Raw genomic sequence first — 12,280 nt, 5'->3', positions numbered from 1 at the left:
CCTGAGCAGCCACTGCCAGCCCTGGCCCTCCCTGCCCCGTGACAGCTCCCCCAGCCCCAGGGCACAGAGTCAGGCCCTGTCAGGACCCAGTGCAGCCCCTGCCCAGTCGGGAGCCAAGGCTGGCTCTGGCCCTGGGCTGGCGGCAGGGCTCCCGCTCGGGGCTGCTCCTGTGCCTTGGGCCTCTGGGCACTCAGGGCCAGCTCCGGAGCAGCTGCAGCGGGAGGGACGTTGGTGCACGAGTCCCCTTTCCCTGGGGCTGTGAACGCGCTCCGGAGGCCTCAAGGCCTCCAGAGGCGCCTCCTGCTTTGGCTGCTGCCAGGCCATGGAAGGGCAGGCCCTGGGGAAGAGCTGCTGCCACACAGCCCTGCCAAGGGCTGAGCCCGGCACAGCAATTACCTTCTGTGTCTGTGCCCGTATCTGGCATCTGCTCCTTTCCTGCGGCAGGGGCTGCCAATTGTCCCGTGCTTCCTTCAGCAATTGCCTCCTTCTGTACAGATATTTGGTCCATCACTTGATAAATTGAAATGGACAGCTGAATCAAATGGAAGTGTTCCTGATTTGGGTGCTGGCATCTTCAGGATGTCATGCTTGCCAAATATGGGGAAAGGATTCAGAAAATGTGTGGGCTTTTGGGGCAGGGCCATGGCTCCCCCTGTTCCAAACAGCCACCAGGCCTGAGCTGCAGGAGCAGTGACGGGATCGCGCAGCGCGAGGGCACACACGTGCATGGCTCTGTCCTGGCACCTGCAGCCATGCCCCCCTGGCCGAGCTTTGGGCTCTGAGCTGGCAGCTCTCCCAGGGGAAAGGCCTTGACCTACCCTCACCATCTCCCAGAGGCTCAGTTGTGGACTTGGGTTGGGAAGCCGCACCACCTTCACCAACAGGTTCAGCTGCAAAGAAAGGCAGAACAGAACAGCTCCCGTGGCACTGTAGGAGATCCTCAGGCTGCAGGCAAGGCTCAGCCCCGGGGCACAGCCCTGGGCCCGGCCCCTTCTCTCTCTGCTCTTCTCTCTTGCTGCACAGAGCACACAGAAGGACACAGTGGCATTGCACATGGGAGGAGGAGGGACAGCTAAATGCTCCTTCCTCCCACTGACAGTGATCCTGTGGGATCCCTCAGGGCTCCAGAAGGGAACAGGGCAAGGTTTCCCTGAATCCATCAAGCTTGAGATGGTCTGAAGGGAAAGGGCACATCTATGAGCTCTTGCCACCTGGTCTCTGCAAATGTTGTCAGGAAAGGTACATTGAGAACTTGCCTCCAGCGTTTCCTAAGAGATTCAAGCCATACTCCAGCAGGGCTTGCAGATAATCCATGTCCTGATCCCAATCTAGAGGTTAGCAGAAATAAGATTCATTTCCATTGTGTGTTGGAATCCCTGTCTGCCTCAGGGAACTGGGCACAGCAAGGGGTCGGGTAAGTCCCTAGGATCCAGATGTGAATGGACAAGGCCAAAGCTGCACAGGGGCTTTGGGAGCTCTGGGGTGACTCCCGGCCACTCTCCACCCTCTCTGCAGACCCTGTGTAACATCCCTGGAGAGGTGCCTGGAGCAGCTCAGGTTGCATTGGGGCTCTCTCACAGCCAAAGCTGAAACTCCTTCTAAAGCCCTGGTGCAAACATGCAGCAGACAGTGCCACAATCATCCCTCCCTCCGTCCTGCCCTCCCTTACTCCCTTCCTTACTCCCTCTCTCTCTTTATTCCTCTTTCCTTCAAAATTGCCCCCCCAACAGAAGCGGACATAGCCGAGCCCTGTCAGGACCCACTGGAGACTTGATCTTCCCCTCTGCCCTTTCCCCACCATGGGCACCCCGTGCAGCCGCTCCCAGGTTTGGGGACGTGTCTCCCTCAGAGGGAGCCCAGCAGGACAGCTCAGTACCCGAGTGCCCTGAGCCTGCTTGGGACAATTCCTCTGGGCTGTGCCCGTCTTGTCCGGGCTGTGCCCGCAGTGCCAAGCAGCAGAGAGGGCAGCTCAAGCCTCAGCAGGGCTCAGGCCCAGAAGGCACAGCAATTACCTCCTGTGGCTGTGCCTGGCATCGCATCCCTTTCTGCTGAATAAGCTGCCAATGAGCCCTTGCTACCATTGGGAAATGCTTCCTTTTCTGAAGCTTCTCCATCCATTTCTGCAGAAAGGAAAAGGGACAGGTGGATCAGGTAGGGCTGTTCCCCACTGGAAAGGTGGAATCCTCAGGAGGTAATGCTTGACAAAAACACAAACTTGCTGGGTAGGTCAGGGCCTACTTTCATCAAAAGAGCCACCCATACCGATCAGCCTAGATAGACACTGGGAAATTGCAGGGGATCTCAGGGTGTGCATGGCCCATGGTGCTGTTCGGGCTTCCTGTCAGCTGATGCCCAATGCCTGCCTGCAGAGGCTGGGGAGAAGCTGCAGCCAGGCCAGGCTGGCAAACAGCCCTGCAGGGCGTGGAAGCAGCAGCGGGGCAGCGAGGCTGCCATGGATCCCTTCCCGCTGTGCCGGGCACGGCGTGTCCAGATGTGCAGCCAAAGCCCCCGGCTGCTGAGCCCTAGGACAAGGCTGATGGAAATGCGCCCACCACGGCGTCTCTCCAGATCACTCGGCATTTTGTCCATCTGTTTGGATGCCTCCAATGACTTACGGTCTCCTCTAGGTTTGTTGTTCATTCTTAGGGGACCTTAAGAGAAATGTTCCAATTTCCCATGAGTGGGTGCCACAAAAGCAGGGCTCAGCCTCTGGGGTCAGCAGGGACACATTACTCACCCCTGCGATGGGATCTGGGCTTGTGTGCAGTAACAAGCAAGGAAGCTGGAGAAGTCCTCCCTGCAGACACTCCTGTAACTCAACAGCCACAGAAGCTTCTGCCATCTCTGCCCAGCTGCACGGGCACCACTGAGCCGCAGGAGCGGTGAGGGGATCGCGCAGGGCGAGGGCACACACGTGCATGGCTCTGTCCTGGCACCTGCAGCGATGCCCCCCTGGCCGAGCTTTGGGCTCTGAGCTGGCAGCTCTCCCAGGGGAAAGGCCTTGACCTACCCTCACCATCTCCCAGAGGCTCAGTCCTGGACGTGGGTTGGGAAGCCAGATCACCTTCGGCAACAGGTTCAGCTGCAAAGAAAGGCAGGACAGAACAGCACCCGTGGCACTGTAGGAGATCCTCAGGCTGCAGGCAAGGCTCAGCCCCGGGGCACAGCCCTGGGCCCGGCCCCTTCCCTCTCTGCTCTTCTCTGTGGCTGCACAGAGCACACGGAAGGACACAGTGGCATTGCACATGGGAGGAGGATGGACAGCTAAATGCTCCTTCCTTTGACTGACAGCGATCCTGTTGGATCCCTCAGGGCTCCAGAAGGGAGCAGGGCAAGGTTTCCCTGAATCCATCAAGCTTGAGATGGTCTGAAGGGAAAGGGCACATCTATGAGCTCTTGCCACCTGGTCTCTGCCATGGATCCCTTCCTGCTGCGACTGAGGGAAATGCACCCACCATTGCCTTTGTGCACTTCCATCACCATTTGGGTCACGATGTTGTTAGGCTCATGGATTTTCTTGTGGCCTAGGGCTTTCTTATTCCCAAAATACATCCTGAAGCACATCGTGAGAGAACTGCTCAATGGGAATGGTGAGAGCATTTCCCTCAGCCTTGTCCTGGGGCTCAGCAGCCGGGGGCTTTGGCTGCACATCTGGACACGCCGTGCCCGGCACAGCGGGAAGGGATCCATGGCAGCCTCGCTGCCCCGCTGCTGCTTCCACGCCCTGCAGGGCTGTTTGCCAGCCTGGCCTGGCTGCAGCTTCTCCCCAGCCTCTGCAGGAAGGCATTTGGCAGCAGCTGAGAGGGAGCCTGAACAGCACCATGGGTCTGAGATCCCCTGTGATTTCCTGGTCTCCGGGCAGATGAAGAGGGGTGGTGATTTGGAGAAGGGAGAGCCTTTGCCCAGCTCCCAAGCTTGGCTGCCTTCCAGAACATGATAAATGTCTTTGAGAAGCATTGCCTCCTGAAGATACCACCTTCTCATTCTGGAATAGCCCCAGCTAATCCAGCTCTCCCTTTCCCTCTCTCCAGAGATGGATGGAGAGGCTTTTCAGAAGGCTCAGTTTCCCAGAGGAAGCAGTGGCTCATTGACAGCCTCTTCTGCAGGAAGGGAGGCGATGCCAGGCACAGCCACAGGAGGTAATTGCTGTGCCTCTGGGCCTGAGCCCTGCTGAGGCTTGAGCTGCCCTCTCTGCTGCTTGGCACTGCGGGCACAGCCCGGACAAGTTCTTTGTTAGGAAAGATAACAACAACAACAACAACAGCAAAATAAAAATAATAATAATTTAAAAAATTAACAATGCAGTAATACAAAACACTGACAGAGACAGGATAGAACTGACACTCTGTGGACCAGGGTGGTCGCAGCTGTCCCATTAAATGGTGGCTGCAGCACTTATGCAGTGACAGGTGTGGTTCTGTTGGAGCAGTGATCCTGTAGAAGGGTGTAGTCCTCCTCTGAAGATCCAGTGGTGGTGTAGATGGGCCTGGTCTTCCTCTGGAAATCCAGTGGAGGAGAAAGCAGTTCCTCTGGGCATCCAGTGGAAAAGGTTGCCTGTAGTCTTTCAAATCTCACATTATATCCAGATAGGAATGCTTGGCTCTGCACTCTGGCCAGAGCTTCTCACAATGGGATGAGGTAATTTTATCAGCCATGCAGTAACTCTCAATGGCCCATTAACAGAAGGTATCAGCCATGCAGTGACTCTCAATGGCCCATTAACAGAAGGTATCTCCCCAGAGGGAGGATGGGTTGTGGGGGAGATAAAGAAAAATGCCCAATGAACAGAAGGTAACTGCTCTACAGATAGGAATAAAATACACACGCCCATTTCCAACCTAAGACATCTGGCTGTTCAGTTACAGGTGTGTCTGCAGAGGGGACTTTTGCTGCTCCTTTTCTGATTGCTGCACACAAGCCGAGCTCCCAACGCAGGGGTGAGTAGTGTGTCCCTGCTGACCCCACAGGCTGAGCCCTTCTCTTGTGGCATGCATTCATGGAAAATGGAACTACTTTCTCTTAAGGTCCTCCCAGAGGGAAGAACAAATCTAGAGGCGACAAGGAATCGCTTGAGTCAAACATCATCTTGAAACAAATGGTGGAGGAACTGCACAAAGGCAATGGTGAGAGCATTTCCCTCAGCCTTGTCCTGGGGCTCAGCAGCCGGGGGCTTTGGCTGCACATCTGGACACGCCATGCCCGGCACAGCAGGAAGGGATCCACGGCAGCCTCGCTGCCCCGCTGCTGCTTCCATGCCCTGCAGGGCTGTTTGCCAGCCTGGCCTGGCTGCAGATTCTCCCCAGCCTCTGCAGGAAGGCATTGGGCATCAGCTGACAGGCAGCCCAAACTGTACCACAGTCCATGCACACCCTGAGATCCCCTGCAATTTCCCCCGTCTCTTAGTAGAGAAAGAAGTACAGATATTTTGAGAAGGGAGAGCTCTGGCCCAGCTCTGAGAGCCTGGGATGTTTCCTGATCCTTATCCATGCCTTGAGAAGCATTGCTTCTTAAAGTTGTAACCTCCCCAATGGGATACAGCTGCACCTGATCCAGCCCTTCCTTTTTCTTTTTCCAGAGATGGAAGGGATGCTGAAAGGATTCTTTCCTGGAGGAAGCAGGGGCTCATTGGCAGCCTCTGCTGCAGGAAGGGAGGTGATGCCAGGCACAGCCACAGGAGGTAATTGCTGTGCCTCTGGGCCTGAGCCCTGCTGAGGCTGGAGCTGCCCTCTCTGCTGCTTGGCACGGCGGGCACAGCCCGGACAAGACGGGCACAGCCCAGAGGAATTGTCCCGAGCAGGCTCAGGGCACTCGGGTACTGAGCTGTCCTGCTGGGCTCCCTCCGTGGGAGACACGTCCCCAAACCTGGGAGCGGCTGCGTTGGAGTAAGAGACTCAGCTAACTGTCGGCTGTTCCAATCTCCCCTCACGGGATGTTGCAAAGGGCCTGGAAAGATTGTGGAGAGTGACCAGGAGCTGGCCCAGAGCTCCTCAGGCCCCTGTGCAGTTCAGCCTTGTCCATTGACATCTGGCTCCCACGGCCTTACCCCACCTCCTTGCAGTGCCCAATTGCCAGAGGCAGAAGGGGATCCCAGCACAAACTGAAAATGGTTCTAATCTGTGCTCCCTTCTAGATTGGGATCATGACTTGCATGATTTGGAAGCCCTGCTTGAAAATGGATTGAAATTCCTGGAAGATGCTGGAGGCAAGTTCTCAGTGTGCCTTTCCTGAGAGAATAAGCAGTGTCCATGTGACGAGAGCTCACTCATCTGCGATTTCCCCTTAACATTAACCCAGGATTGAAGGATGCTGAAAACCTTGCCCTGCTCCTTCTGGAGCACTGAGGGATCCCACAGGATCACCGTCATTGGGAGGAAGGAGCATTTAGCTGTCCATCCTCCTCCCATGTGCAATGCCAATGTGTCCTTCCGTGTGCTCTGTGCAGTCACAGAGAAGAGCAGAGCGGGCAGGGATCAGGCCCAGGGCTGTGCCCCGGGGCTGAGCCTTGCCTGCAGCCTGAGGATCTCCTACAGTGCCAAGGGAGCTGTTCTGTCCTGCCTTTCTTTGCAGCTGAACCTGTTGGTGAAAATGACCTGGCTTTCCAAACCAACTCCAAAACTGAGCCTCTGGGAGATGGTGAGGGTAGGTCAAGGCCTTTCCCCTGGGAGAGCTGCCAGCTCAGAGCCCAAAGCTCAGCCAGGGGGGCATGGCTGCAGGTGCCAGGACAGAGCCATGCACGTGTGTGCCCTTGCCCTGCGCCGCACCAGTGGCTCAGTGGTGCCCGTGCAGCTGAGCAGAGATGGCAGAAGCTTCTGTGGCTGTTGAGTTACAGGGGTGTCTGCAGAGAGGATATCCTCAGCACTAGGCTTGGATGTTTGGCATCAACCCACCTCCCATTGCTGGGTGAGTAGTGTGTCCCTGCTGACCCCACAGGCTGAGCCCTGCTTTTGGGGCATCCATTCATGGGAAACGGAACTACTCTCTCTTAAGGTCGGCCAAAAGGAATGTCTCAAGATACTGGTGCCAAAATGTCTCTTAACTCAAATGAATTCCTGAAACAAACACAGAAGGAAGCACAGGCTGGACAAGGTGGGTGCATTTCCCTCAGCCTTGTCCTGGGGCTCAGCAGCCGGGGGCTTTGGCTGCACATCTGGACACGCCATGCCCGGCACAGCGGGAAGGGATCCATGGCAGCCTCGCTGCCCCGCTGCTGCTTCCACGCCCTGCAGGGCTGTTTGCCAGCCTGGCCTGGCTGCAGCTTCTTCCCAGCCTCTGCAGGAAGGCATTTGGTGTGGAGGATTTTATTAAGAGTTGGTTAGCTGAGAAAGGCCATACTGACATAATGCCACTGGTTAAGCTGAAAGAGGGAGGTCAGCAGTCTCTGATTCAGTGACTGCTGACAGGCAAGAATGCCGGATGACCTTGCTGCAACATGAGGAAAGGGAGGTGAGATTAGTCCTGAATATCTGCAGAATGTAACAGAAGAATAAGCACAAGAATGTAGAAGTAGGTGTAGTTGCTGATATGTAACTAACCAATCCTGAGCTCAACTTTTGCAATATGTATGAAGCTTATTAAGAACTATATTTAACCCGCTGTATTCGATCAATAAATTGGACTTGGATGAACCAACTGGTGTCTGGGTCTCCTTCCTCCGACAATTTGGTATTAGCTGACAGGAACCTCTAAGTGCACCATGGGCTTGAGATCCCCTGCACCTTGCCAGTCTCTGAGAAGATTAGAAGGCACAGATATTTGGAGGAGGGAGTGTTCATGCCCAGCCCCAACAGCATGGGCGTTTTCCACTGACTTTCTCAAGTATTGCTTCCGGAAGATGCCACCTCTGCAATGGGGAACGTTGACATCTGATCCAGCTGTGTCTCTTTCTTTTTAAAGTGATGGACCAAAATTCTGTGCAGAAGGAGGCCCAATCCAGAGAAAGAATTGAGTCAGCGCTACACCCTGGGGGAACAAATGTGATGCCAAGCACAGGTGAAAGCACAGAAGGTAAGTACTGTGCCAGGTTCAGGCAGCCTCAGCCCTTGGCAGGGCTGTGTGGCAGCAGCTCCTCCCCCAGGGCCTGCCCTTGCACAGGCCCAGCAGCAGCCAAAGCTGGAGGCACCTCTGGAGGCCTTGAGGCCTCTGGAGCTCATTCACAGCCCCAGGGAAAGGGGACTCGTGCACCAACGTCCCTCCCGCTGCAGCTGCTCCGGAGCTGGCCCTGAGTGCCCAGAGGCCCAAGGCACAGGGGCAGCCCCGAGCGGGAGCCCTGCCACGAGCCCAGGGCCAGAGCCAGCCTTGGCTCCCGACTGGGCAGGGGCTGCACTGGGTCCTGACAGGGCCTGACTCTGTGCCCTGGGGCTGGGGGAGCTGTCACGGGGCAGGGAGGGCCAGGGCTGGCAGTGGCTGCTCGGGGATGGGTTTGGCCCGTGTCCCTCCAAGCAGCGACTGCCCAAGCAGCTGCGCTGCCCCCGGGCTCTCCTGCCGGCCTGCTGGGCTTTGTTGGGTGGCACAGCCTGTGCCAAGGGGCGGCAAGGTGCCTGCAGGCCCCAGCTCTGGGGGAAACGGAGAACGTCCTGCCCGCATCCACCGTGCTGCCAGCTCAGCAGTGCAGCACAGCACGGGCTGACGCTCCCCATTGCTCCCACAGGTGCAGCTGGAACCACAGCATGACTTCCAGGTTCCTAGAAGGGTTTCAGAAAGGCTAGCTTTGAGGAAACAACCTACTGGATATGGTTAATAGGAGCCCTGCTTTGTTTGGAGCTTATTGCTTTGTTTTGCTGCATTGGAATCTGCTATGCCTGGATGAGAAAATGGTGAGTGTTTTGTAGCTCTTCCCCTCAAACAGCTTCTTTTGAAAGTCTACTGCAGGCAGGAAAAATTCCCAGTGAGGTTGCAGTGGAGTTGTGGCCAGTCCATGATTGTCCAACCTACTCTTCTGAGGGCTGTGCTGCTGCCCAGAGCTTTCAATGGCCTCCTAATTGGTGGGCCTTGTCCTGGGGGGTCCCGCTGGGGCTGCAGCCAGTGCTGGCTCCCACTGAGGCTGCCTGGCCAAGGCAAACCCCAGGGGCACAGGGCAGAGGTAAAGCACGGTGGGGAGGAGAAAGAGCAGGGACGGGATTGCCCTTGAAAGGGAGAGGCGCTCTGGGGCCCACTCCTGGCCAGGGAGCCTGCCCAGAGCCGTGCCCTGCTTGCCAGGGCCTTGAGGGGCAGCTGTGCAGCTGGGCCAAGCTGTGCCAGCAGCTCCAGCCGTGCTGGGGAGCCTTGCCAGCTCTGGGCCCTGCTGTGCAGGAGGCTCCCTGTGTGCCCCTGGCAGCTGGGGCCTCAGCCACCTCCTCTCTCCACAGTTCCACCTCTGGACAGGAGTTGAAAGGCGGCAAGTGCACTTCACACCCAAACATCTTGAGCAGCAAGTCTAGTAGTAAGAAGGGCCTGGGCAGCCCTCTCCAGAGCTCTGAGAAGAGGACCCCGGAGCAGCGATTTATGAGGAAACCTCCTCCTCATCCCTAGATCCTACTGCCGTCTCCTCTCCCCATGCGTATCCCCGAGCTGCCTTTATCTGTTTTTTGATCTTCCTTTTTCCTGTCCCAGCCCATTCCTGATTTTTTCTATAGACCCCAGGAGCAGCCCAGCACCCTCCAGCCCCTCCTGAGACCAACATGCCCTTTGCTCTGCCCCAGAGCCCCCTGGCCCTGCCCTCTCAACAACACTGAAGTTAACCCTGCTCTCTGGCAGGCCAGGTGATGGCCCTTTTTTTTGTTGCACTAAAGGGAAGGTGCCATCACCCCAGTGCCTCGTTGGCAGCAGCAGCAAAGCCCAGCCAGCAGCAGCACAGGCTGAGCTCCATGGCCAGGAGCAGCCGTGGATGCCCACGGTGTGGGCAGGCAGGAGCCAGGCAGGGGCTGCTGTGACCAGCGGCGAGGTCCCGAGGGCTGGGGGGAGCCCAGGGGGCAGGCAGCAGCATGGGGCCCTGATAAAAAGCAACCCCATTTTGTCTTAGTTTTTTATTTTTAGAAATTAGAAATTTGCAGAAATATTTCAACATATTTTTTCTGTAGAGAGACATCTACAGAAAAAATGTTTCTTCCAAATTACTATACTAGTTCAAGATTTTTCTAGGTAGTTTTAGAATCCGGAAAAAGTGACCCCATTTTGTCTTCACTTTTCTTTTTTAAAAATATTTAGAAATAGTTTTTGTAGAGAGAAATCCCCAAATGTTTCTTCCCCATTACCTGAATACGTTCCTGTTTTTGAATGTAGTTTTACATTCTGGAAAATTGCTACCCCTTATACAATAAGAAGTAAAGTAGCATTTCAGTGGTAATCATTCTTCTAGGAATAAGTAAAACCCCTCAGCCAGCCTGCTGCAGAGGGTCTTTTCCCCCTGGTGCTTTGTACCTAGTCACAACCAACATACATAAAACCTTTTCCGAGATATTTCCTGGGATTTTTGACAAGCTCACGTCTTAGTCTTCTCAGACAAACTTTGAGCAGAGTGGGAATCTCTTCAAGTTGACATCTTTGTTTGCTTGTGGTGGCACTCCCTCAGTTCTAGAGCAGGGCCTTCTCTCAGCTTCCTGCTGCCCCCGGGCTCTCCTGCTGGCCTGCTGGGCTTTGTTGGGTGGCACAGCCTGTGCCAAAGGGCGGCAAGGTGCCTGCAGGTGTTGGAGAATGGCATAAAGAAAAAGGCCATGAAGACATACAATTGAGAGAAAATAAAAGGTAGAAGTAAAGCAGTTCCTAAAGCAGTTCCCAGGCTTGATTTTATAAATAATAAGGTTCTCAGACAGTCTTCCCAAAACAAGCAAAGCACTCTGTCTGGGAAAAGCTGGCTCCCTGGGAACAGATATGGAAGTTTTGGGAAACTCTCATATCACAGTGGGAACGTTGGTTGTGTTTTTAATAAACAATTGTAGGTATTGTAAAACAAAAGGAGTGGTTAGAGTTTTCTCTGTGCACCTATTGTGAGCTCAGATTTTGCAATATGCATGAGGTTAATTAACACTGTTATATAAAGTGGCTGATTGATGAGTAAATTGGAGTTCGATGCATTACCAGGATGGTCGTTCTCCCCCTCACTTCAATATGCAGGCCCAAGCTCTGGGGGAAACGGGGAAAGTCCTGCCCACATCTACCGTGCTGCCAGCTCAGCAGTGCAGCACAGCACGGGCTGACGCTCCCCATTGCTCCCACAGGTGCAGCCGGCCCCACCACATGGTTTCCCCATTCCCAGAAGGGAATTGTTTTCTCTCAGGGAACATGCTGCTGGCTAGAATTAATGGCAAGCCTGGCTTTTCTCTGGCATGCAGGTGATGGGGGGACCTCTGTAAGGCTGGCAGATGACCGGGGTCCGTCATGAGGCATACGAGCTGGAGGGGCAGGTCTTGTGCGTATTGGGTTTTGCAGTAAGACGTGTGGGGCTTTGGGTCCTTTGGAAGTGGTGCGTGTGGCTGGAGTTCCTCATAAGGTTCCTAGGGATTTGGGGAATTTTCTGTGGTGTACAGGGGGCTGGAGACATCTGTAAGGCTGACAGGGGCTTGACTTCCTGCGATGACTGTGGCGGTTTAGTGCTTGCCATCAAGGCCTGGAGAGGAGCTGAGTCTTTGCTAAGGTGGGCAGGAGGCTGGGTTCTTTTGTGAGGCACACAAGGCCACCTTGGGGTCTCTGCATTGATGTGCACGGATTCCTTTTGAGGAACATAGGGATATTTTCAGGTCCCTGCTGAGGGGTGCAGAGATCCCTCATGAGACACAAGGGATTAATGATGATCTCTATGGAGTGGCTTGCAGGAGTCCCTCATGAGGTGTGCAGCGGGGTTTTTCAGTCTTCTCAGCGCAGCAAAGGCCACTCTTGGTCGACGCTGTGCAAAGTCAGGAGGAAGCTTCCTGCAAAGCCCCGGGCCCAGTCTGCGGTCCCGGCGGGCGGGCGGAGCCCATTCTTGGGGGCCGTGCGGGGCCTCAGGAGCCGCTGCAGCCCTGTCGGGCCAGCCCCAGCCCCGGCGGGGAAGGGCCGCGGCCCCGGGTTTGGCTGCGGCTGCCGGGCAGCGCCGCAGGCACAAGAAGAGCCTTGCTATGCCCTGGCCCCGTGCTGCAGCCCAAGGCATTTACAGCCACGGGCATGCCCTGGGGAATAGGAGGCTGCCTGGGGCTACATGGCAGAGGTAAAGCACAGTGGGGAGGAGAAAGAGCAGGGGCGAGATTGCCCTTGAAAGGCAGAGGTGCTCTGGGGCCCGCTCCTGGCCAGGGAGCCTGCCCAGAGCCGTGCCCTGCTCGCCGGGCCTTGA

Source organism: Melozone crissalis, unplaced genomic scaffold (genome assembly GCF_028551555.1).
Source record: "Melozone crissalis strain CALT ecotype California unplaced genomic scaffold, PUWL_Pcris_2 ptg000029l_1, whole genome shotgun sequence".
Classification (NCBI taxonomy): domain Eukaryota; kingdom Metazoa; phylum Chordata; class Aves; order Passeriformes; family Passerellidae; genus Melozone; species Melozone crissalis.
Note: the sequence above shows the minus strand (reverse complement) of the source record.